Source organism: Rhinolophus hipposideros, assembly GCF_964194185.1.
Source record: "Rhinolophus hipposideros genome assembly, chromosome: 1".
Taxonomy (NCBI): Eukaryota; Metazoa; Chordata; class Mammalia; order Chiroptera; family Rhinolophidae; genus Rhinolophus; species Rhinolophus hipposideros.
The window spans coordinates 29,337,133-29,364,963 of NC_138047.1; positions in this window are offsets into that span (position 1 = coordinate 29,337,133).

A 27,831-nucleotide genomic window follows, 5' to 3' on the forward strand; every position below is an offset into this window, starting at 1 on the left:
ACTACAGCTTTTTTTTTCTCTCACACACACAGTAGTGCTATGTTTTCTCCGCACTATTCCAGCTTCTCGCACAATGGGGAGATTCCCTGGGAGACAGGCTTCTTCTCTGTTAATAGTTCACCTGGGTCATAGGGAGCAGTGTCCATGTGGGTATGCGGGAGCTTTTGAAGTTCCAAAGGTCTTCCTGCACCAGATTCAGAGCCCATATGTTTCAGCAGTTCTGTTTACTCCTGCAGGGACCCGCCCAGATAGGTGGGGCCAGGGGCAGGGTGAGTTGTAAGTGGCCCAGAGCAATGGCGACAACCACCACCACAGCCAGTCCTGCTTCCATAGCTCCCTGCCCTTTGCTGGAACTAGCTGTGCTTCAAATCTGTGTCTGCAGTCCACAGTTCTCAGAACAGCAAATATTCTGTTTTTTGATCTGACCATTGCTACTGTTCCGCTTCTAGCACTGGGCAGGTGGTGGCGGGGCGAGCTCTCAGTTCCTAAGGCTTCCATTCTCTGCAGCAGTAAGGGCTTAAACCACTGTTTTCAGCCTTCTTTCCTCAGTCTTTTCTCTAAGGTCTCTGCCATGAGCATTGGGTTCAGCCGTGTTATATGCTGCCCCTCATCCCTGTGGCCTATAAGTGGAGCCCTAGCAGTCCGAGTTCTTCCCTCTCCCGCAGCTGCGGTAGTTCCGGGATGCAGCGAGCTCGGAGCACTGAGCTAGGTCTGCGTCCTGTGCCAGCAGGGCTCCATCTCCGATCTTCTCCCTTCCCTCCTCTGCTCTCATGTTTTGCCCACCTTTAGGTGAATTCAGTAGTGGGACTTTTCATCTAGCCTGTCTGCTGTGCAATGAGTCCTTTGTGGAATTATTGTTGTTCAATTAGTTGTAAATTCCAGGGGAGCTTTACAGAGGCTCACCTCATGCTGCCATTTTGATGACGTCTCCATGTGAATCTTTTTTGGCCTATAAAGTTTCTGTTGAGAAATCAGCTGACAGTCTTATGGGAGCTCCTTGTAGGTACCTAACTGCTTTTCTCTTGTTGCTTTTAAGATTCTCTCTTTGTCTTTAAGCTTTGGCATTTAATTATGATATGTTTTGGTGTGGGCTTCTTTTGGTTCATCTTGTTTAGGATTCTCTGTTCTTCCTGGTCTTGTATGTCTATTTTCTTCATCCAGTTAGGAAAGTTTTCAGTCATTATGTCTTCAAATAGGTTTTCAGTCCCTTGCTTTCTCTATTCTGGTACTCCTATGATGCAAATGTTGGTACACTTGATGTTGTCCCAGGGTCCCCTGAAACTGTCATATTTTTTTTTTTCTGTTCTGATTGGGTGTTTTCTGCTACTTTATCTTCCAAATCACTGATTCAGTTACCTGATTCATCTAATCTAATGTTAATTCCCTCTAATGTAATTCTCATTTCAGTTATTGTATTGTACATTTCTGACTGGTTCTTTGTTAAGTTTTCCATGTCCATTTTCATGTTTTCTATCTTTTTGTTGAAGCTCTCCCTGAGATTATTCAGCATCCTTATAACCAGGGTTTTGAACTCTGCATCTGGTAGATGACTTGTCTCCATTTTGTTCAGTTCTTTTTCTGGAGTTTTGTTCTGTTCTTTCATTTGGGACATGTTTCTCTGTCTCCCCATTGAGCTGCCTTCCTGCATTTGTTTCTATGTATTAGGTAAAGTGGCTATGTCTCCTGGTCTTAGTAGAGTGACTTATGTAGTAAATGGGGCCTAGTGGTGCAATGTCCTTGGTCACCTAAGCTCGGTGCCCAGGTGTGTCCCTTGTGTGGGTCATGTGTACCTTCCTGCTGTAGTAAAGCCTTGATTGCTGTTAGCTCCTCAATGGGAGGTATTGACCCTCAAGCTGATTGGTTGTGAGAACTAGTTGTGACTGCAGTGGAGGTGTTGTGCAGGGGCTGACCCTATACAGCTGGATTTGCTTTAGCGGGGCTCTGGTGCCTGCTTAATCTGCTCTTTGAGTATGTCATTTGTGGAGGTTGCTGGGTGGTGCTCTAGTGTGGTCTGAAGCTGACCACCAACTATGTTAGTTCTAGGCCTCTTGGGAGAGTTTCTGATATAGGCCAAGTTTAGCTACTGCCTCTTCTCTGCCCAGGGCCACTTGGTGTGAGCTACAAAGTAACCTTCAGATGGTTGCCACTTGTGCTGGGTGTTGAGGTGCCTGGGAGAGGCTAAGCTGCAAACCAAGGTTGGCTGCCACTAAAGCTGGGCTTGGGGCTGCTTAGCAAGAGGTATGGGGCACTCTGAGGCCAGATGCTACTTATTTGGGGTTCGTGAACCTCTGAGAGATTTTAGGAAAATCCTCAGCATGAGTCAACACAGGTTACTTGTATAGAAAAGCCACTGGGAGCAGCTTGGGTGGGCCCATAAGTTGGGTGGGTGGGGTCTCAGGGAATCACCAGAATGGGGACAAACAGTGTTAGCCAGGTTGATGGAGACTCAGATACTGCTCCTGCTGAGTCTGCCCACTGAGTAGGAGGAAGGCTTAACAAAGGGACACTGTCTTCTGCCTAGGAGAAAGCTGCCCCTCCAGCCCTCTTCTTGCAGTCAGACAATACAGTTCCTTCCCGTATGTCTCTGGTGACTTTCAGGCTGCTGCTTCATCACTGGAGCTCATAGTGAGCAAGTCTGTCAATGCATAAGTCTATTTGTGGGAACCTGGGACTCCAGCTGCCATCCGTCTCAGCCATAATTTCTTCTGGTTTTCACAGCCAGAAGTTGTGGGGACTTCTCTCCCCAGCACTGGAACTCTGGTCTGGAGAGCCTGCTGTGGAGCTGGGATGTCTTGCTACTCAGTGGGGACCTCCAGAGCCAAGACATCCCTCCTGATTTTTAACCACTATACCTGGGTGTGGGACCAGCCCGTTCAGCATCTCTGCCCCTCCTATCAGTTTCAAGGCGCTTTCTTCTGTGTATCCTTAGTTATAGGACTTCTGTTCAGCTAAACTTCAGGCAGTTCTCAATGATGGTTGTTCTGTATTTAGTTGTCATTTTGAGGTGGTCTTGGGAGGAGGTGAGCAATGTTTTCCAACTCTGCCCTCTTGACCAGAACTCTAAAGCATTTAGTCTTAAGAATGTATCTGTTAAGCAAGCCAACTCTGATCAACTATCATATTTGCCAGGACTTTATTTCTGTTTAAAATTGTATTTTTCCGACAATCTCATTAAAAAAATAACAATGAGATAGTGTAAGAATTCCATTTAACATTTCCAAACTCTGACTGTACCAAAATACATCTGTATGGTAGAGCAAGCTTCCAAAGTACATTTCAATTTTAATTCAAAATTTCTAAAGAACAAATATTCAAACAAGTGTTTTTTATTGTTTTAAGAACATTTAGCATTTTTATCACTTGAATGAATAAACTGTACAATATCATGAATAGAACTATTTGAAAGAGGTGTTCTTGCTGAGTGATACAGTAGTTAGGCAAAGACAGGGTTTTCAAATGGCTTTCATGTAAGTAATGACTCATGTAGTTATAATCACTTGTAGATTGTTCCTTACCCATGCAGACATCTGTCCATTTTTAAAGTAAATAGTACTAGATTGACAAATAACCCACAAGTATGTTTCTTGTTAAAATTAAATAAAAGAAAAATTATAAACATTTTTAATAAATATATCTTCATAAATAAAATCATGTAAATATAGTGAAAAATCCAAATATAATATGAATTAATTCCCTAAATACCTAAAGTCTCTCAACCAATTCATTTCTGTTGTTAAGGCATTTGAAAGTGCAGTATTGTGTGAATAAAGTAATTTTGGCAGTATTGTGTGAGGAAAGTAATTTTGTTTTCTCTAGCTGTGTTGTCTCATTTATCAAAACAATATATATTTCTTTTCAAATCTGAAGAATAGGACTCTATCTAATTTTCTCTTATTCCATAGGCATCATCTTTCAAGTTGATTCTAAAGTTGGTCATCAAACAAATCTCAAGCACTTAAAAACTTTTAGTTTGTTTTGTGCTTTTTAAAAATTAATTTAGCCAAGACATCCCTTTTGTATAGCTGTAAATAATATAGTTGATTACACTTTAAAATTTCCATCATTTGTTTTAAATGTAATTCTATGACAATTTCATGGAATTATTGCTCAGGATAATTTATTTTTTTCTTTTTTGCACAAACACTTCAAGATTTCTACTCATTTTCATCCATATAATAGTATATCTTATATTTTACATAAGCTTGGAAGTGTACCTTGTGTCCTGCTGTCCTGACTCTCATCATGTCCAGAGTAATGACATCATCTTTTTTGCTGCAGGTGTACCAGGGCTTCTCAGCCACCACACTGTCTACCTCACTTGGGCTGATTCAGATGGTCTGACCTTTATAGGTGTCAGGTATCAACACTATCCAAAATTTGTGATTTTTATCTGCCAATTCTGTTCTCATTTGAAACCATGTTTTAAAAAATATCTTACTTTAAAGATCTCAACTGAAGAGTGACAAAAGAAAATCACAAACTTTAGAATTTTTGGTAGTTTTGAGCTATCAAGGATCATTCTGTGGTGAGAAGTGAAGCTAATCATAGTCAATATATATTTTGTTGATCAATTGTGAAGTTGACCTGGTTTGTGGAATCCAGTGTTGTTTAATGAAATTTTTTTTAAAAAAGGCATTAGAATTAAAAACACTTATTTTAGATTCCAACTTATGATCTTTCACTCACTGTCTAAGAAATCAGAAGTATCAACATGTCCACTCCAGCATTAGCTATGTAAGTCAGTCACCAACTTTTCAAATCACCTACAACATATAAACTGTTTTTGCTTTCCTAGCTTTCATGAGGAAGCAAATGAACATTTATATTGGCTGGAACTAAGAAGTAGGAATTTTGCAGAAATATACTTGACAGAATATTTCCAAATTTCAAACACTTAAAATGCTGTTTTTCCATAGCTACAGTAAAATGTTGGTAAGTTGCACCATATTCAGCCAATGATAAGCCTACAAACAGTAAAATGGTACTACACCCAATTCCATTGTGGGGGTGGGGGGATGAATTCTCACACCAACAAGCAATTCTCTGTGACACCATCTGGTGTTCCTACAATTCAACTCAATTCTGATATTATCTATCTGGAGATAACATCGGATTCCACAGGTTAGGGCTCATTCCCACAAGACCATTCTCCATTTTAGACACCAATCTCAAGCCTAGGTTTTCACCTATGCTTCTGACCAAATAAATCAGAGGTTCTCATGACTTCGTTCTTGTTTCCATTGATTTGCTACAGTGGCTCATAGAACTCAGAGAAACATTTTACTTACTAGATTACATGTTTATTATAAAAGGATATAACTCAGGAAGTCAGATGGACGAGATACATAGGGCAAGGTATGGGAAAGGGGCACAGAGCTTCCATGCCCTCCCTAGGCTATCCTCATATCACTCTCTTCATATCTGCATGTGTTCATCAAACAGGAATCTCTTTGAGCCCAGTCCTTTTGCTTTTTTATGGAGGCTTCATTACATAGGCATGATTGATTAAATCATTGCTAATTAGCGATTGACCTCTATCTCCAGCCTCTCTCACCTTCCTGGAGATGGGAGTGGAGGTGGGACTGAAAGTCGCAACTCACTAATAACATGGTTGTGTCTCCTAGCATTAGCCCCCATCCTTAGGTGCCTTACAAAAGTCACCTCATTAACATAAAAAAATCTTTATTACTCTCCTCACTTAGGAAATTCCAAGGGTTTTAGCAGCTTTGGGCCAGAAATGGGAATGACAAAAAAGATATTTCTTATTAAAAATCATGAACTCACAAACTGATGCCTCTAGGAATGTGTACACCATATTGAGAGAATGAGCAAGCATAAGGGTTGAATGTGACCTTTATAATCGATGAAGGAAATTTTGAATTCTGGCTATGCCACGTTCTTCTTGTGTGATTGTAGGTAGCATACTTTAGCTCTCTAAGCCTAAAGTTCTTATTTTTTTTAAAGGACCAAGTGAGACAACATATATGAAGTACAGAGCAATTTCTCTGGCATATTGTAGGTGTTAGTAAATGTAAGCAATCTATTACTATGCAATTTATATGTTCTGGGAGAATCTTCTTTTGAATACCCTGATGATCACTAAATACATTTTTATCATTTACTCTTTAGATAAGCAAATTGTTTGAAATTGGTCATTGAAAAATTAAATTTAGTTTCTTTGTTCTAGATTATCCCATTAAATGTTAAGTAGATATAACCATTTCAGGGTGAGTTGGTTGGTAACTTTCTTTTTCTGGGGTTCCAATAATTTCTAAGTTACAACCACCTATTTACAGCTGCATTTACACATTGTGGGGAAATAGAATCATTCTCTTGCAAGAAGTTAAGTTTTGCAGCTTGTGAAATTTCCCTGCAACTACTGCTGACAGTTTGAGTGGGCAAAGAAAAACCCTACCTGCAAAAGCGGCTATTTGATTTGACCATGGGATCTTTTGCTCTGGAAGTGTCATGCCAGACAAATGATGGTATATATGCTCTCAGTTTTTGTTGTATCCTGTCTTAGAGCTGACATAAAATGACATCTCTAATCCTTGTGCACTTTGGGTTACAGCCCCATATGTCAAATAAAAGCCAGCATCGGAGGCTAGGAAGTCTTACTAAATATCTTCTCTTTCTGATCCACCCTCCCTTCCAATTGGCCAGTCCACGCCTGTGGCAGCTACATTCTGAAAGGTGAAAGCAGCTGGTTACCAGCATGTGTAAGCCCAGCTTGGGCTTGTAGCAATCCTTAATGAGCTGTCAAGAATCACAAGAGCATTTCAGGAAAAAAAGAAATATATGTGAATTTCATGTTTCGTGAATCTTAACACTATTGTCACATATTGAGATGTTTGCAATCTTCATTAGCAAGTGGGAAAAAAGCTTTTTTTTTCTTGTGCTCTTTGTTATCCACACAATCAAAGGGAACAACATGGAAATAATTCCAAAGAATCAATAATGTCAATGTTATTTTCATCTGGCTTTGGAATGCTGTTTGTGGTTTTTGTTGGGCTCTTATTGCCTAGAAGCTGAGCACAGGATTTTTTTTCCAGGTGATTTTTCTTTGGGTTTTGTTTTGTTTTTTAATGTTTCTATTTTCTCAGCTTGGCAACTGCCCTAAGTTGGAAGCATCAAAGGGACAAATCAATTTGAGCAAAAAACTTTGAAGGTTAATCTACATGTAAATCACCAGTTTATAATGATAATGATAATTGTGATGATCCCAGTAACTAAAGTTTATTGATCATTCATTATGTGCCTGGCACTTTTATAAATTCCTCAGTTTTGTCATCTGTAAAATGAGGAGGACAATAGTATTTACCTCAAGGAAATTAAGTGAATACACATAGAGTACTTAGAATAGTGTTGGACACATAAAAACACATTAGCTATTACTGTTGTGTGTGAGCTCATTTAATCCTCATCAAAACACTATAAGGTTGCTGCTATTGTGTTTCCCCCAAAATAAGACCTAACCGGAAAATAAGCCCTAGCATGATTTTTCAGGATGACATCCCCTGTACATAAGCCCTAATGCGTCTTTTAGAGCCCAATTTAATATAAGACCCGGTTGTATTTTCTGGGATACACGGTGTCACTGACATAATCTTACAGATGAGGAAACTGAAGAACAGGTGAAATAACTTGTCCAAAGTCACAACAGTAAGTGGCAGAGCCAGGATTAGAACCCAGGGGTTCTGACTCCTGATTAAACCTGCTCATATTGTTTGAGTTTTTCTATTTTACTGGGCAAGTCTTGTAATTCCAGGAATTAATGACTTGGAATTATTTATATTGCATATGATTAAAGCTCATGGGGGTTGATAATCAACTGACTATGTAAATTTGCTCAAGTCATTATACATCCCTTCCTTTTAATCCCTAGCTGCAAAATAAGGGCAATGAACTAAATGATCTCTAAGGATCTTCCCAACACCGAGAACACTCTAAAAGCCTGTGAAGTTTATAGTCTCTCAAGCAATTCACCTGGTTTCACTTGACCTCCAGACAAAGGGAAATTAGTTAAAGCTGTATCAGAGAAGGATCTTTCTTTCTTTCTTTCTTTCTTTCTTTCTTTCTTTCTTTCTTTCTTTCTTTCTTTCTTTCTTTCTTTCTTTCTTTCTTTCTTTCTTTCTTTCTTTCTTTCTTTCTCTCTCTCTCTCTCTCTCTCTCTCTCTCTCTCTCTCTCTCTCTCTCTCTCTCTCTCTCTCTCTCTCCTTCCTTCTTTCCTTCCTTCCTTCCTTCCTTCCTTCCTTCCTTCCTTCCTTCCTTCCTTCCTTCCTTTCTTCCTTCCTTCCTTCCTTCCTTTTTTTTTGTAAGAATGTTTTCCTGGTAATAAAGTAGTGAAACACGGAAAAGAGAAGCTCCTTACCTACAGTTCTGTAAGAAGAAGGTCGACACTACTGCTTGGGCTTGTCAGTGGGCTTTTATTGCCTAAAGACTGAACACAAGCTAGGTTATACATTTTTTACAGCTAAATGGTTCTATTTTTCAATGATGTTAACTCCACAGTAACATAGGATATGTAGTTGTGGCGACAGAATCCCAGAGAGCAGTTTCCAGGCTCTCGGCCTTACAAGGAAAGGTGCTGGCTCAGTTATTAGATGGCCATTAGCTGTAATCAGATGGCCATCCACTGTGGCTGGGTGGCCATCAGCTGTTACTGGTTAGCCATTAGCCACTAATATAACTGCCGTGGCTACACTCAGGCGTTGGATGGCAGGCAGGCAGGCAGAGAAGTGTGGATTGCAGTTAGCAAGTGGGATTGGTTGGCAGAGAAGCAGACGGCAGATTGCATCTCCTGCTCCCTGTGCCTCTAATGTAGCCGCCAGCCAGAATATAGAGGTATGACTCTCCTATCTATGGCTCCGTTGTTGTTCCTTTTCAGCCTCACCATATCCTGCGTTCTTGTGTGGGGAGCAGGCGCTGAGTCCCTGCATCATAGTAGTTCTAGACAAATTGTTAGCCTTAGCATCAAGCTAGGAGATTAGTGTTGGTAAACGGAAGCAGGAACAGACAGCACTCACACCCCCCACTCACCAGAGAAGACGTAGGTGTATAAATTAAAGGGTATATGGTGGGCTGCAGGAAGGAAGGACATCAGTGGGATGAGCTTTGGTCCAAGGCTAAATAGTGAAATATGCTGTGTTTTCTTCAGGCCCCTCTAGCCATGTTACATGCCACTCCTCTCTTCCCTTAAGGAACTCCGTGTGCTCATGAGCAAGAATTCCTTTAAAAGCACTTGGTGCTGATCATTCCTTCCTTCCTTCCCATATCCATTCCCTCAGGTCCAACACTTTGGTGAGAAAGGGCCTATGATTGTTTAATGTGTACTACCTTTCAGTTAACATTAGTGCTTTCATAGTTGCCTTGGATATGCAGTCCAAAAGTTTAACATTAGGGAAGAGTTTTAGTCAAGGCAAGATGTTCCTAAGTGGAAGGTTTTTCTCGTGACGTGAGAGAGGAGATGGCTTCTCATTCCACTTACAGGCTAGGACAGCTGTGTCTGGGGAATGGGGAGTAATTGGATCTATAAAGGGAAAATCAACACATCAGATACAAATTTTGAATATATTTGGTTGTTAAAATTTTTGTAAGAAATTATGAAGACATTATTTCAGGTTTGGTCCCATCGTTAACTTAAAAATAAAAAGTCCTCACATAGACAGAGGCAACAAATGTTTATTTGAGATCAATAAGAATAGCTATTCAGCAATCATTGATTCAGGCAGAAGCCCAAATAACACTTCAATTAGGAGACAAAGGCAATGGGTATTTATAAGAGAAGGGGAACAATTACACCAAGGGAAGGCATTTCTATTAGTGGAGATAGCATTCCATAGTGATGCTAATTCAAAACAATGTTTTGAAATTTCAGTCCAGTAGTTATAGTAACTGCTTTCTTGTTATTTTTGAAAACAGCTCTTTGGGACACAATGTTGCCCTGGGCCCAATCCAATTATTATTTTGCCCTCTTTTTAACATTCCAGTCTTTGAGGTATAAGATACAAGCCAGTTTCCTCTGGCATGGCAGATTTGGCTCCATTTTAGATTGTCTCCATTTATATTATCGTTTACATTTTCTACACGTTATTTAAAGTAATGTCCTTAATGGCAGTGGTAGAGTAAGAATAAGACAAAAGGGAGTAAAGTAATCAAGAATAATAAAATTTTAGTTGTGCTGATGAAAAACTAGAGAGAATCTCCTTAAGATACTAACTACTGAGATAGTGAAACATTTTCATTTTAAATAAAAAATTAACTAAATATTTGCATTTCTATTTTTGGGAAAAATAAGCCCCCACACATATAGCATTCCTCCTTCTTATTTTAGTTGTTTCTTACTAATAATCATGAAAAATGGTACCATAAGCCTGTATTATTTCAAAGCTTAATTTTTCTCTCTTATTTAAAAAATCCTTTGTTTAAACTCAGAGAATCTTGTGGTTAATTTCTAAGAAATTATCCTCTTGGCCTTCTGTGATAAATTTTGAGGAAAATCATGGAAGTCTTTTTTGACATATAACCAATTTTCCCAATTTTATGACATCTATCCTCTTATGTGAAGAGCTGGTGGGACTTTCTTGGCTATCCACAATTTCTTAGGCATTGTGTTACACATTATCCTATTTATTCTTCATAAAAGTGCTGCACATTAAATATTGCTGTATCTGCTTTTTAAAGGAGGAAATTATATCTCGATGAGTTGCCCACGATGCCATAACTTGTAAATAATGGGGAGGGATTCGAGGCAAGATATGCCTGACGTTATTTTGGTCTATGAGGACAAAGCACTTATGAATCTCTCTATATTTCCGTGCTACTTAATTCCATGCTACTCCGAGACAAGAAGGACCAATTATTTGGCTTGTGCATCACTACTAGTAAGTGTCCAGCTACATCCAATAAATGAAATAGTTTCTCCTTTGGACAGAAAATAAAAAAAGACAAATGTATTTAAATATGTTATTTAAATATGTTTTATAAAAATATTTTATAATTACCATGTAAAAGTTTACAGATGACCTTAGGTATGGCATTTAGCTGAATAACTGATGTTAAGATTCACTAGGAGTAAAGACGTCTGGGTAAATTATATTTAAGTAACTGAAACTTATCAGATATTTCCAATCTTTTTACCTTTTGCTTTTTGCAGCTGTTAATATCTTTATGATTATTACCATCTTTCAGCAGAACCAAACATTCATTGAGTTCCTAGTATTCTATAGATCTGTTTAGCTTCTAAAATGAATATCTGAATGATCTGAACATTTTGGATCCACTCAGTCCTGGAGCCAAATCCCTGAATATTTTTCTCAGAGCAGATGTAGTTTGACCTTGGGTTATTCCAGCCTCTTAGAAGTCTTCCCAGCCTTCACAATACCTGGTTTTCTCTCGAGTCTCTTGTTTTTATTAGGAAGCACTAGCTAATCCCTTTATATCTTCCTATATCTCCCCTCCTCACATACCAATTTGTCTTCCATGAGCTGAGCCAGAACTGAGTGGTTTCTGAATATTAAAAGGTTTGTTGGTTATTTGCATTTCTAAATTTGTTTTGACGAAGGTGGCATTACAGTTATTTGTGTCTTCATTTATTTGCCTCAAAAATACATCCTTAGAAATCTTATTATATTTTGCTGAGTTGACACATCTAGGTACTTTGTATAGCATCTAAAAATATTCTGTTACTAAAGTCTGAATATATATAATCATCTCAACCTGAAGATTTTGTGGCAGTATGTGCAGATATTTTGGTGGTATCGTATTTATTTATTATTATTTCATGAAAGTCGCAGTATTCAAGTTTGCTGTTTCTGAAATGGTTAATTTAGGGTGCCGCAAGAATGGAATGGGTGGTGAATCATATGGTTTATGGTTGCTGTTTTTTAACTATATTTTATATATTACTCATTCCCCAATGAAACCTGCAAAATTTCTACATTTACCTCTCCAGAGACATCATGTCCTTCTAAAGTGAAGAGTAGAGATCCCAGGAGAGAGAAGTGTTGAGCAGGACACCATGGCAATAAAACAAACAAACAAAAATGTAATTCAGGAAGTTTGATTTAGTCAGTGGAGGAAGCCAATATGTACTAAATAAGCCAAAATAAGTGACCTTTGGCAAACCCAGGATAATATCCCCCTAACCCCACTGGGCTTTAAGTTTTAGCAGAGTAACAAGTCTTCAGCCACTGTTCTCATGAAATAGATGGTAAGAACTGATGATCTGCAGAGTGCCATCCTCTCGGGATGGTTTTATCATCATTATAAAGGGTCCATTATAAAGTGCCCATTATAAATGGGCACTTTGTAGAGCTTGTTTCTATAGGCAGTATTTAATACTTAGGAATGTAAGAACATACTCTTGTTTTCCTTTCTGTATTTTTGTAGCCTTCTTTTAATTAATTTCTTGATCCACTTCCTGATTCCTTCTAATCCCAAATTCCTAACTGTTATGTATGTATTTGCCCACAGACTTAGGCTCTGGAAAGTAAATTTAATACAGCTTGAATTCTAAACCATGTTATTTCCATTGAAAAGCTCTTACATATATCTGGGCACTCATTTAATTCAGTTCACAATTAGATGAAAAGTAGAGTTTTGTGTTGTTTAGGAACACAAAAAACACCTAAGACATACCACAGAAATATGCCTGTTGAAACAAACCTGTCAATAAGCTTCTCTTTATAGAAAACTATTAGTTGGTGCTACTAGACTAGTCTTGCTGTTGTTCTGGCATGACAATCTTGTATCACAGTTATTGTTATTTTCATAAATAACTGCTCTCTAGAAATACTGGATGGTGCATATAAAGCCTGCATTATTTTCTTACCTATTTAAAGGAATTACTATTTGGTTAAAAATACTTTTATAAATCTTTGTAAGATCTAAATAATAGTATTTACACATTTCTCCTTTCTCCCTCTATCCAATCAATGTTGTCCATACCTTCTGTGTGGTTATTCACAGGCATTTACTTCCCTGACCAGCACTATTTCTAGAAATATACCTTGTCTACATGACTTATTCAGGATATAGATTAAAATGTCATTAAATATAATTTTCTTTTCTTATGAGGGAGGCAGAGGAAGTAAGTAGCAAAAAAATGCTTTTATTCATTACCTTGGCCCCATTTTGTTGTTTTTAAATGACTGCAGACTGTTTCCATGAGTCCTTTTGCAAACGACCTTCAGGAAAAAGATACTCAAGAAAGCAGTTTGCTAATGGAGCAGAAATTGGTGATGGTTACAGGAGGAAAAGCAGAAAGTGAGTCATAGTCCCTGGTTCACTGTCTGCATAGGCAAAAATGAAGAACAGAAAATTAATTTGTAGTAAATCTAGCAGGAGATTGAGCCAAGTCTTGGAGTAATTAACCTTTTGCTATAAATCTACTCTCCCCGCTCATACTGGCTCTGCTGTGCGGCTTGACTAATGAATTCTTATGACTTCACACCAGATTTCTGTTTTGTTACCAATAAACTAAGGAACACCTTGTTATATTTGCAGAGTTGCCAAGGCTATTCGGTTTTCCTGAGCTACTGTGACTTTGACCTACCTGGGCAAAGAGACAAGGAGGAGTGACGTGTAGATCTTAGTGTTAACAGCTAAGCCTTTGCAGAAATACTCCAGAGAGGGTCGCCCCAAATCTGAAGGCACATAGGGGTTAAATCACCAGGGGTTAAATAGTACCAGGAGAAAAATCACAAAAGATATGTTGCCATAATTCCAACCCATTTTGGAATTACCATAATTTATTCTTATTTTAAGATTATTTTTAGTGTCCTAAGAGTACTAGCTATATAAGTTAATAAAATTTAGCGAGTTTTCTTTCAGGAATTCTGTGATACGATTTGAGATGAATAGACATTTTCTGAAGTGTCCATAGGAAAATGTCATTCTGTCTGTATGGGAGAAAAGAAGAAAACCTATCCATGATTTTAAGGTCAATCAAATATTTTAGAACCAATTTATTCATATTTATTGGACACATATGTACCTGAAATAGTATATACTCAGAAATGATTATTTTAGTAATGCATCTAGGTAGAACTGAAACCCTTTAGTCAATGATTCTAGAAAGAATATTTTATTGTGATTATATATTTTTCAATAGCTCTTTGTGAATTTTTCCAGCTGTCTGAAAGAATTTTACTTGAAGTAAGGTTTATCTTAGACATAAAGCTTAAATGTGTCCAATAAATTTGTTCAAAAATCTCTGAGGCATTCATTCATTAAGTCATTAAATTCTTAACCTTTCATGGAGGAGATGAAAAGTGGGTATCCCAAGTCTGAACCTGATTAGAGACAAAGGAGCAAGACACTTTACCATCTCATTCCTTTCTGTTATCTCTCTGGACAGAATTTAATACAATGTATTTACTTAAATTAACCTGTTTAGTTTGGTTTGTTCTAGAATTTGACTTGGATACTAACACTGGATATATTTTTATCAGGGAGGGAGCAGGCAGACGAAAAGGGATGCAGAAGTATTGTTGCCACACATGAAACTACATGTGATTTTGTCTTGCCATTTGATGTGCAGTGGACTCATAGGCCACATTGATGACGCACTTAAGAAATTAAATGAAGCATCTAAGGTTGACTCAATGCACAGCTATGTAGAAGATTAGAGAGTACCTTTTTATTTTCTAGAACTTTGGTTGGATCTTAACATCTATCTCTTGAAAATAAAGGACTATGACCGAAGGTGATTACATAGGAATTCAAGGGAAATAACAGAATTGTTACTCTATGGGGTAAAATCTGTGAGTTTTTCATAAAATGGTCTTGTTGAGAGTTTATTTTTAATTTGAAAACATAGTTTGATTTATAAATGTATGTTTATTTCCTAGAAGAGAAGTAAAAAGTATACATGATCTTTCTATGGTATATATCTAGGGTTGGCAAACTATGTCCTGTACCCTTGATATGGTCCATTGCCTGTTTTTATAAATAAAGTTTTACTGGAACACAGCTCATTTATTAACAGACCATCATCTATGGTAGGGTTAGTGCTGCAATGACAGAGTAGGTGTGGTAGAAACTGTGGGACACACAAAGCCTAAAATATTAACCATATGGCCTTTTATAGAAAATGTTGCTGACTCCTGATTGTTGATGATTTGAAGGAAATAGACTGGGTTTATTTGCTTGTCTTAAAATATAAGCTTTAGTGGTTATTCATGAATTGAATTCAAATATCATTAAAATCTCAAACAATAGATGTGGGAATTACGGTTTTGAAAGTAGAAAATATAAGGCTATGTGATTTTTTTCAGAATTTGGTATCTTATGGACTTTTTCTATTCTATGTATACAAAATTTCTCTTTACCACTTCTTTTCATGACAGGATATCTTGATGATCATTGAAAGCCTTTGATGATGGAACAGTCAATAGCACTCCATGTTTTCCTTTCATTTGGTTGCCAAATAAACACAAATTAAGAATTAGACTTAGTTGACCAGAAGTAGATTCTGCGGCTATTAACTATGTAATAATACCCTGCTGATGTAAAATATCTTTAGAGATTCTGTGAATAGTTGTACCCCTTTGAATGGCAAACTTGATCAAATGCTACCACTAGATTTAAGAAGATATGGCTAAATCCAGTCCAGAAAGTAGTTGCTGAGCTCTTACAGAGTATTACTCAACCTTCCCTGTAAGGTTCCCAAGTCAATAGAATGTGACATCTGGGTGATCATACTCTATTCCTATTACCCTGCATGACATCATGTAGTCAGATTAGCACTCTCAAACCAGAAGGTCTGAGTTCAAATGCCCTCCTCAGTAGACCTTGATCATATTTATTAATTTCTTGTGCCTCACTTTCCTCATCTGTATAAAGGAATAATAATTGGTGCCACTTTATAGGGTGAATGTAAAGAACTTAGAACAGCAACTGGAATATTCTAAGTGTCACATATTATTATTATCCTCTAAATGGAATGTGAGAAGCAAGTAATACTCTTGGCAAAGCAATAAAATAATTTAACTTTTTGAAAAAAACAACCCACAAATTTTCCACATTTCTATAGGATTATAATAAATTCATCAGAATATTATTAGAGAAATGATTTGAAAACAATACCTCTTCTCATGGCAGAACATTTTTTTCTCTCTCTTACTCTCACCCTTGCTCTCTCTCATTTTTCAGTGTTTAGAAAATAATAAAGGTCACATATGTAGTTTGGATCTTATACGTGTTGTCTTACCTTAGGCAACACCTGGCATATTTTCCCTAAATTGACAAAAGAATCCCTGACAGAATTCCCTGTCAAAAGCGGGAATTCTAGCAAATCAAAACATCGCCTCAAAAACTTGACAGAGGTTATCCTTTTGTCAGACATGCATGTTCTTACCTGTATCATCTTTCTGAAAATGTGCAGGGTAATACATTGAACCACAATTTTTCATGATGTAAGTAAAATAGAATAGCAGCTCATCCAAACACATTAAAAGAAAAAAACACTGCAGTATACCTAGAGAGCCAGGTGTGTTTTTTTCTTTTCTTAAAAGGCTTTATCTCACCTAGCAGAAAACATACAATTTTATTGTGAAAACAACAAGGCAAGTGTTAGAAAGACCAAAGTGTAGCACCTAGAGAGAATGAAAAATGTGGGACATAACAAGTCCTCCAACCATGGCCCACAGAGCCATCTCCTTTAAGCATCACGTCGCTCACAGTCCGGCCACTCAGTGGGGTTTCTTTCCCCAAAGAATAATCTTGATCTAATATGAATCCTGTAGGAAGCACAAAAACCTTATGGCTGCAGTATAACTTTAAATTGATGCAAAATTTAAATATACAATGATGAAGCTCCTAGCTAGGAAAATGAATAGGAGAACAAAAAACTAGTTTTGAGGATCAATTTTGAAGGAAGCACCAAAAAATGTTTTCAAAGACATACTTCCTGCAGCTTTTGTCTTTCCTTTTATATTACAGTGAATTTCTTTTCTCACAGTGGGATTTTAAATTAATTTATAATTATACACACTTGCAGGGGATGAGAGAGAAATGACCCAATTATAGACCAAATGGATACCCTCTGGCTATCCTGCAATTAGAGCTACTGGGGCAATAGATGGCTTTATCCTTCCTTGAGTGGATTCAGTGTTTAACCTAGCAGTGTGTCTTGAGATTGGTTAACAAAGTCCACAGCGTAATGTCAAAATCTGTGGAAATTATTTGGAAGAAAAAATAAACAGATAAAACTAAACTTGAAAAGTGATTGTAGAACTGAAACTTCCCTTGCTCTGAACAGATATAAGCATATACTGCGACCATCAAGGGAGAAAAAATAAGCAAAGGGTTTTAATGCTGTCTCTGTATTTAACTAGATTCTAATTAGTTACAATTAAGCTGCCAGGGAATAACAGCTACAGTGACACTGAAGAAAAAAATGCTCAGTTCTTACATAATTCACACCATCTCTTTAGATTTCTCTCTCTCTCTCTCTCTCTCTCTTTTTTTTTCCGCTGAGATTTAGTTAGAAACGGTAGCAGAAGCAAAAGGTCTTAACAGGTATCTAACAGGGTCACTGAAGCAGCAAATCCCTTTTTAGTAAATCTTTGGCCTTCTTACTTTTTTCTCTTACACTCTATAGCAAAGGGAATAATTGCCTTCATAATGTGTACTCAATTCTTTCCCGTCCTCCAGCCAAGAGGGCATTTCCCTGCCTGTTCCCTCTGTACCCACCCAAACAGGATACTTAACCTGCAGTTAGAAAAGAGCCATATTCTTTGTCTAATTAACAAAAATATTCTGGCTAATAATGGAGTTTCTAAAATCCATATGAAACAATTAGAAAATGATAAAATGACATGTCACTGAGTGGGAGGAGAAGAAGAGCTAATAATGTGCCTTTTATGTACTGGGAGAAAATCAACAGAACAAGGATATTCTCTTGGTGTGTACAATGACTACCCTAAGTGTCTCGATGAGGTAAGGAGATGGTGGCCTAGGATATGTGTGCTGAGATCGATTGTGATGATGTGTGACTGCTGACTGCAAAAAGCAGTTCCTGGTTTTACATTTCAAGTAATTAATTATCTGGTACCGTATTCCATGTTTTCTTATATGTACAATGAATCATCTAACAGCAGTTTTAACTATAACAAAATCAAGTGACCTAAAAATATGAAAGAGTAATAGGAGATGAAAAACATTCAAAGAACTAAGCAACTCAATAGAAGCTATAAAGAACAAGTTACATAGCTCAGAAAACTAGGCAGGTATATCTGATGGCTATTCATCTACATAATACTCACAATTAATTACTTTGTGCTAGATATGTGGCAAAAAGACAGAGCTTGTTGCTGAGAGTCTATAGAGGGAACTAGCCTTATGCTTTCCCAACATCCACCAAAAAAAAAGACAGGGTTGGAAATTACAAGAGAATCAACACAGATTCTTGTTCCATTTTCATGTTGTTAAATATATGTGCAAACAGGTTTAAAGATGAAATAGGCAGTGGAATGAAAATAGAAAATATTTTCTATTTTCTATTCAGTGAGCTCTGAAGTCAGACCTCCAAATTCCGTTTCCTGACTCCACCACTTAGGAACTACTCACTTTGGGTGGCTTCTGAACTGTTTCTGCAGATCAGTTTTCTCCTCTTTAAATTAGGCACAATAATGTGCCAACTTACCTTTCATAAATATTAAATGTGTATATGTATGTAAAACCTTTGGGACTGTACCTATCTTATGGAAACCCTTTAATGAATGTTGGCTATTTCTGATGTAGTTATCATGAGGACAAATTGACTGAGCAAGAATAACAGTGCTTGGCACATAGATGCTTCATAAATATTTTTAATGATCTAAAGAGTAAATATGGAAAAATACAAAAAAGTAAACAAGATATATTAATAAAGAAAAACATGAAAAGACTGAACTAAAAATCACAATTACTAAAATAAATGTAACTAAAATATGTTATTCTATTAAAAGACAAGGACTTTTATGTTAATAGGAAAAAGGTCTGATGTATTGTTTCTAAGACATGGCTTTTCAAACGAAAACTAAAGTGTAATGTTAAAAATATAGGATAGACAATGCTATACCATGCAAATGAAAATGGACAGAAAACAGATAAGCAATATCAACAGCAGACAAAGAAGAATTCAGAGTAAAATCACGTTAAATGGAAGAAAAGAATGTTATCTTAAGATCAATATGATTTGCAATGAAGATGAGCAGACATGTACCACTATGAACCTAAAGTATTATACCCTATTTAAAGGAATAAATACATATAAATATAAGGAGAAACTACAAAATCTCATAGTAAGAAGATATAACACCCTTGTCTTAGACTTTTCCAATCCAGTAGCCAAAAATGATTAAGTAGTGATTCTCATAGTTTTAAAATCAATGCTTACTTTTGATAAATATAAAAACACATTTCGGTGTTATTTAAAATTTCAAAACAAACTGGATTGTCATTAAAACAAATGAAATTGATGATAAATATATCTTTTTCAATTTATAGACACTGTACAATTTGATATACCAAGCAGGGGTTTGTGGCCACAAGTTGAAAAATCACTGTTATGTGGTATCTGACTAATATAGTTAATTACATTAACTTAATACGCATACTGATAGCCTACTTTATTAAAAAAGCAACTATTTAAAAAGATTTATGAAACAATTACAAAAATTGATAATACGAAAAAGTGGATACATTCCCCAGTGTTTTGTTTAAAACATACAAAATTGCAGGGCCGGCCCGGTGGCTCAGGTGGTTGGAGCTCCATGCTCCTAACTCTGAAGGCTGCCGGTTCGATTCCCACATGGACCAGGGGGCTCTCAACCACAGCTACAGTGCCAGTTCAGTTCTTCGAGTCCCGCAAGGGATGGTGGGCAGCACCCTCTGCAACTAAGATTGAACATGGCACCTTGAGCTGAGCTGCCGCTGAGCTCCTGGATGGCTCAGTTGGTTGGAGTGTGGGTTCTCAACCACAAAGTTGCCAGTTCAACCGCTGCAGGGGATGGTAGGCTGTGTCCCCTGCAACTAGAAAATGGCAACTGGACCTGGAGCTGAGCTGCACCCTCCATAACTAAGACTGAAAGGACAACAACTTGAAGCTGAATGGCACCCTCCACAACTAAGATTGAAAGGACAACAACTTGACTTGGAAAAAAAATGTCCCGGAAGTATACACCCTGTTCCCCAGTAAAGTCCTGTTCCCCTTCCCCAATAAAATCTTTAAAAAAATAAATAAAACATACAAAATTGCTGTTTTCACAAATCACAAAGCAACTTCACACAGACAAACCTTACCAGAAGTGCAGACTGTTCTCTACCCACTGAAACTGAGCTGTAAATTCACAACTGAAGGTTAAAATACATTTTCCCTTGGAAAATAATTATTTAAAAACCCTTTGGGTGTACATTTGTTCAATGAGGGAACAGACACTAACATTTGAACTCATTTTAGAAATTCATAGCAATGGGAGCATGTATAATATAGTCTTTGGCATTTGTGTACAGTTTGTGTTGTCTCTGTCATTCCAGATCTGCTCCCTTCTGTTTTCACCAGAACAGCTCCACCTTTTTCCTCTTGTATTGAAGTTCTCGATAATAATCTGTTTGAATAAAAAGTTTCACTAATAAGAATCAACTCCAGAACCTAAAGAGAATGATTTAATTTAAAAAAGAATAAAACAATATATACAGGAAAATTTAATTATATGTATATGTATAATATATAATTTAAGTATGCTATATAAATTGCAAGTATACTCGTATAAACATGTTGTATATGGTTATATACAGACACATGTATGTTTTCATATAAATATTTTAAAGGCTGGAATAACATCTCACAATGACAATAGTAGTCAGTTCTAGACAGTAATTTTAGTTTTTAGCTTATTTTTTCTAGACATTTATAATTAAATTAGCATGTTTTTATTAGAACAAAAATAAAGCCATTTCAATTTGTAAAAAAGGAAAACAAACTCAGTTCTGAATTGATTCTTGTTTTCTCTTAATAATATCTACTACAGTGACTTATGCATAGAAAAGGCACAATACAATTTATTGATTAAAACAAAGACTAGATTGCATGAATGGACAGGTTTGTTTTTAAAATGACTCAAAAACACAACAGATCTTCATGAAGACACAGTATCCCCAGATTCTATGCATACATTTTCAGGCTTACGTTTTCAAGGTGTTCTCTCCCCTATACTGTCCAGTACGCAGAATTATAGGACCAATATTTGATTTAAAAGTATGTTTATTTCTACTTTTCTTTTGAGCAGTGTCAGTTCTTTACTAGCTGTGGATTCTATTTTTAGGCTTGGATGTCATCATTGTAATTTTTTTTTCTGACACTTGTCTTTTTGACGTTGCATTTTGATCAGGCTGTGTGTGTGTAGGCTTGCTGAAATGATTCCCTGACCTTCAGGTTTCTCTTAGTGTGGCCCATCATCTCCCTTGTTTCCAGCTCTGAAGCTACCACGGCATATTGACAAGTGAGAATGGATAGCGCCCCAGCATCTGACACGAATAAAGCTATCAAAAACACCCTGCCAGGGCAAGCCCCAGGTCCAAATAGGTCTTGTCAGATCTGCGTAGACACTTTACAGTTCCTCTCTCTGAACATACATTTAATCATTGTGCAGATACGAACCATTTTCCCTTTGCCCCTAAACTCTGGATCCTGAGATCACAAATCTGTACCTCCTGCAGGCATATATCTTTTATTAATGGAAACATCAAAATTCTGGTGCAGCTTTGGCAACTCAGTTTGTAGAGAATTATTAAGCTCTTTTGAGTGCTCCAGAAAAGTAAGATGCATATCTAGTATTAAAAAAAAAAAAAAGTCCTGCAGAGATGGAAATCTAATCAATTGTATGTTAGATGAAAGGATAAATGGCCTTTGCATTTTATGTTATTAGTGAAAGTAGTTAATAGAAGCAAAGTAGACCTATGTGTGATAGACAGAGACAGAATCAATTAATAGCTCCTGGGTTGTCACTATCTTCTATCTGAAAAAAAACAACCCAAAAGTTCTTGTCTTCAGACATAGAATTCCAAGTAACACTAGACAAATTTATTTTCTCCTTTTTTGGTTCAATCATTTAAATACTCTCAAAAATATTTTAGATAAGATAATGAAAGCAAGGCTGTTCACAGAAAGGAGAAAATCTTGTTTCTGTGTCAGTGGAAAACAGAAAGAGTACAACTAATGTCATTTACCTAATAATATCCACCTTTGAAATCTGTGGATTTAGGGTTGCTTGGTTAAACTGGAAAATTGAAATGGAAGACCTCATGCTGGGGACATGTGTTGCTTCTCAAAATCAAGTTTGTCAGGAGTTTGAGCTCAGTACTTCATCAAAAAAGGGAGATTTTCCATGTAATGTATGTGACTGCAGGTACTGGTGTTCTGAAAAGTCATATTTCCCCAAATGTGATCATAATTTGTCTAATTTCCCACAGCCTATCTAAGGATGGTTTTGCTGAGGTTGTTGTCTCTGTAGGTTCATGGTAATGTTTTTTGGGTTTGGGTTCAGTACTTTACTTATGAGGATCCTGCTGTACTGAGTTTGCCTCCACGTTGGCCAAAGGAGAAACAGATATTTCCAGTTTTCTGTTATACAATGAAGAAGGAAGGTAGAGATTAAAAACTAAACTACCTTTATTGAGAACCTGGAGATATAAAATAGAACATTTTAGTTTGAAATAAAGAGAGGTTTTCTAAATGGGAAACATATTAATGAAAAGAATTCTGTTAGAAACATCACAGCAAAAATACAGTTAGAAAATTTAAACTGGGTCCTTTATTCAATCTAATTAATATGAAGGATTAAAGGCAAAATTCTTGTAGCAGGTAACACTAAATGCTTACTATGGAATAGACAAATCACCTGACATCGCACAATTAATTAGTGGTGGAATCAGGTTTGAACTTGTTTAGTTTGAATCCAGAGCCTTGTTAACTACCAAGTTGTATTATATTGTATGTATATATTTTATTATAAAGTGATGGGACGTAGAAAGCTACTCAAGGCAGTGAGTAATGAAAGCAGGGACTCTGGTCTACTAGAATCTCTTTTAGAACTCAGAGGTCTTCACCATATAGCTGTATCTTATAATATTTGGGCCAAATATATAAATAGATATGTAATCATCACAATCTGGTGTCCATGGTGGAGAGATTAGCTATGGGACAATTTTTTTTTTAATTTCCAAAAGATAACTATAATTCCTTCCTTCCTTCCTTCCTTCCTTCCTTCCTTCCTTCCTTCCTTCCTTCCTTCCTTCCTTCCTTCTTCCCTCCTTTCCTCCCTCCCTCCCTACCAGCCTCCCTCCTTCCTTTTTCCCCTTATATTTGACATTTATTAATTTATTGTGCAAAATTGAATTGTCCAATTTACCAGTGTCTCTAATTTCCTTTTAAAAATTATTAGACTTTGTTTTTTTAAGGCAGTATCAGATTTACAGAAAAAAAATTGAGCAAAAGTACAGGTTCCACATAAATCCACCCCTGTGTCCCCATTGCCCCTACATTTAGCATCTCTCATTAGTGTTGTTGGATTTGTTACAATCCATGAGCCAATACTGATATATTATTATTAACTAAAGTTCGTAATCTCCCTTCCCCTTGAGTGTGGATTGTACATAATGATTTACTTCTAAGGAGTAGTAGGGTGCAAGTAATGGTGTGTTACCTCACAACTCACAGAATTCTATATGAGAATTCACAACTCACAGAAACTATATGAGAATTGTTTTGTAAGTTTTTGATTTCTGGATAATTTGCTTCATTGTAATAGATAATGCCCAAGGAGAGATGATTTGTCAGAAAAGTTCTTTCCAACTCTTGAAGTATGATAGAAAAGGGAAAAAATGGAAGAAAACAAAAAAAGTAATGTCTGCAGCATATTAAAGCATGAAAAAATATGGAGCAATGTAAACTGGAATCCTGGGCTCAAATTAGAATCATGTCAAATGATTTTAAGAAAGAGTAACACTGATGTTCTAGGCAAACTACTGTTATTTTTAGTATATAATATTTTTAAATTTTAGGAATACCTTTCCTTGCAAACTCTATCATTGTTTGGGTTTATCTAGTGAGTCTATCCATCCATTTTCCCAAGCCAGAAATCTGGGAATCAAGTACACTCTATCCTTTAACTTGCTGATTTTTACTAACTGGACACCAAGTGCTGTTGATTTCACAACTTAATTATTTTTAAATCTGTCTCCTCACTCCTTACCTCTGCCAACTGTTTTATTTACAGCTTAGAATTCTGCAATAGCCACCTGACTACCTCAATACGTTCTTCACAGTGACATGAGTAGTCTTTCCAGAATATGAATCTAATCTCGTTAATAACCTCAGGATGAAGTTCAAACTCATTAACTCGATATAGAGACTTTATAATTTGGCTTCAAATTGCCTCTTGAATTTTGTTTTCCAATCTTTTCCCATTCTTTCTTGTGCCACCAGACCTAAAAAAAACTGACAGTTGTCTTGATGCAATTAAGAGGTTATTTCATACTTCTTTACCTTCCCATAAGTAAAACCCTAGCTCTGCCTCTTACCTGAGTATAGCTGTGGGCTCATTCCTTACCTCCTCTAATTCTCAGTAACTTCATCTATAAAATAAGGGCAGTTATAGGATATGATCAGTAGAGTTGTTTTGATAATTAATATAATACATATAAAGTACTTGAATGGCTTCTGATGCTTAATAAATTCTTAATAAATGTCTATTATCTGCATAAGATATCCCCTCTGCCTCCCTCCCCCATTTTTTTTGCATGACCAACTCCTGCTCTCTTTCAAGACTTTATTAAGATATTAATACCTCGAGAAGCATTCATTCAATCATTGGCTAGGTTAATTTTGATGCCTCCTTTGTGTTCTTACAGACCTATTGCCACAGTGTTGATCTAACTTTGTTTTTTTTTCATTGTTGCTTTATTGTCAATTGCAATTTCTCTAAACTTAGTCCTTATTGTATATTCACTCCCTCGCATCTGGCTGTAGTATTATATTTAGATAAAAGGTTTATTAAATAAATGCCCCAAATAAAACTGGAAACTGTCTATACCCGTAGCTTAATTTAATTGAAATTTTGTGTTCTTAAAGTTGATGAAAATCAGTGAATACTCACCAAAAATTACTTGGTTTTGAAAACATAAACTTCATAGTAAATATTGTTAATAGTAACTAATGATAAGACTTCATAGTAACTATTATTAATCCAACCTGTATATTTGATTTAACCCATTAAATAAACAGATAAACTGGAAACCAGGAGTTCAAACTTAAAGGAAGTTAAGAGCCAAACAAGTATACTGTAAAGGTTTCTCTGCAATATATACATGTACCATATGTTAGACAATATGGTATGTTAATTTATCCATAATATAAATGACATTATCAATATTTTATAATGTGTATCAAAACTATTGGGTAAAAACTTAAAGTTTGATTTTATATGGTATGGTTTCATTTGTTATATGTTTTGAAATAATGTATTCAAAATTAACAAAAATAAAATAATGTTCTATAAGCAGTCTATCACCTACAAGTCCCTATTATACGTTTATATGCAATTCAAATCTACTTACTTCATTAATGCTTCTACCTGTATTATCCAAATATATTGTAGTGGATATGGTGATATGCCACTCAGATCCTCTTCAGAACTAAAACACTGATTCCTTTGCTGTCAGACCTCTCTAAGAATTGTCATCGGCAGAAGAAAGCCACCTTTCCCAAGGTCATGCCCCCTCCAAGAGAGTGATCTGCATTCAATGACTGACCGAGTTTAAGGGACCTAACATCTCACCTCCCTGCTTCAATTCAGAAGGACCATACCAGCTTCAGAGCAACCAAAGGGGTTTATTTGTGACTGCAATGTAACCCAGTTCAACCCAGTCTCCTGTGACATCTTCTCTACCCCCACTGGTAGTAATCCCCAAAACACTTCCTAATAAACTTCCTGCATGCTAATCCCTATCTGGGTGGCTTTCCTACACCATCTATTAAATCTTCAAATCATTATCATGACTGAATTTCCGTAATAAAACCTTTTCACATGACACACTTATTTGAGCACACATTCCATCATTCAGGTACTCATGCACTAATTAGTCTAATTTATTAATTCACTAATTTATCTCTCTTTTTTTTGGTGATGTTACCTTTTGTGACATTTCTGAATGTACTTAGAAAGCCATAAAATCAGAATTGCCCGGTGTCATTCATTCCAAGATGCGCTCCCCCTGCATATTGTACCATCTTTGCAGTGAGAATGCTTCTTACAGTTGATGACATCTTATCATCTCTGTTATCCAAACTCATATGGTAGTTGTCATTGCCTGTGAAAGTACAAACTTGGTTGTTGTTCTTGATAACAGAATGGAAAATTGACACCCACCAACATTTAGTTGATATGCTGTGTGGAGACTATTGGAAGTAATGTGAATGCTAACTGTTGACTATATACCTTCCTTGATATTTTTTCATAAGTTCAAGAATGCACCAGCATCAAAATTTACAGAATGGTTTCTAACTTCTAATGTAATAATTGATTTAGACAGAGGAAACTAATGAATACTAAGACCATTATGTAATAGATTGTTGGGGGAATATTGACAAGGTCTTAGAGTATCTCTCAATAGATAGTTGTTAATTTTTCAGGGTAATATTATCTTTACAATAAGGATGTAGTAGCCATCTGATTAACCAAGTAATTAAACTTAAGAATACCAGTAGTGGAACAAACTGACACTATTTGCCTCCTGATGTGATGCAATTAGACATACACAACATCACCTATGTAGCATTATACCAAAAATGTTTAACCAAAACGTATTCATGAGTAAACATTCAGACAAATCCATAATGTGAGAAATTCTGTAAGATGACAGATGTGGCCTTTCCAACAGTCAATGTCACACACATACACACACACGTACACACACACACACACTCACACTATGTGGGGAACTATCCCAGATTAGAAAAGACTCAGATAAAATAACCAACTTGACTGGATCTTGGATTAGGGGAACAGAAAGCTACAAAAGACATTTGAGGGCAATCAGGGAAGCTTAAATATGGATTGCATATATGACTGATTTAATGTAAATTTTTTTAGATAAAATAATAGGATTGTGGTTATGTTGGATAATCTTTTCATAGAAGGTACAAACTAAAAATTTTGGGGTGCCATGTAATCATGTCTATAACATATTTTCCAATAGTCCATCAAAATCCAAATGCAGAAAGAAAAAGCAACTGTTCAATATATACAATAGGGTTTACAGGTGTTCATTGCATAATTCTTTTAACTTTCCTGTAAGCTTGATCATTTTCAACGTAGAAAGCTGGGGAAAAATAAACTATATATGTAGAACATACTTGCAGATACACATACATAAACTTGCAGAAAGAGTGTCAGCAGTTTGGAAGAAAATCTTAGAGGCAAGAGTGGAGCACTCTTAAGAAATATTGCATCATCAGTGCTCTTCAAAAGAAAGAGTTTGAAACAGTAAAATCACAGACATCAACAATTCCTAATCAGACTAGAAGGTAAACTATTTTTAGAAATACTTTTACCAATTTTTTTGTTTATACGTTCATTTTTATTTATGATCAAGTGTTATGTGATAAATATGTCTAAATAATTCTGAAATCGTTTTTAATAAAATGAAATATAAGTAAAGTCAAATAAAATAAAATTTAAAGGGACGAGAGAGCATTCCATGGTTTAATTGGCAGAGTTCTTTCTTAGTGATACATAAAATAATGGCATGTCTTATAGTTGATGTCATCTTAGATTGTATAACATA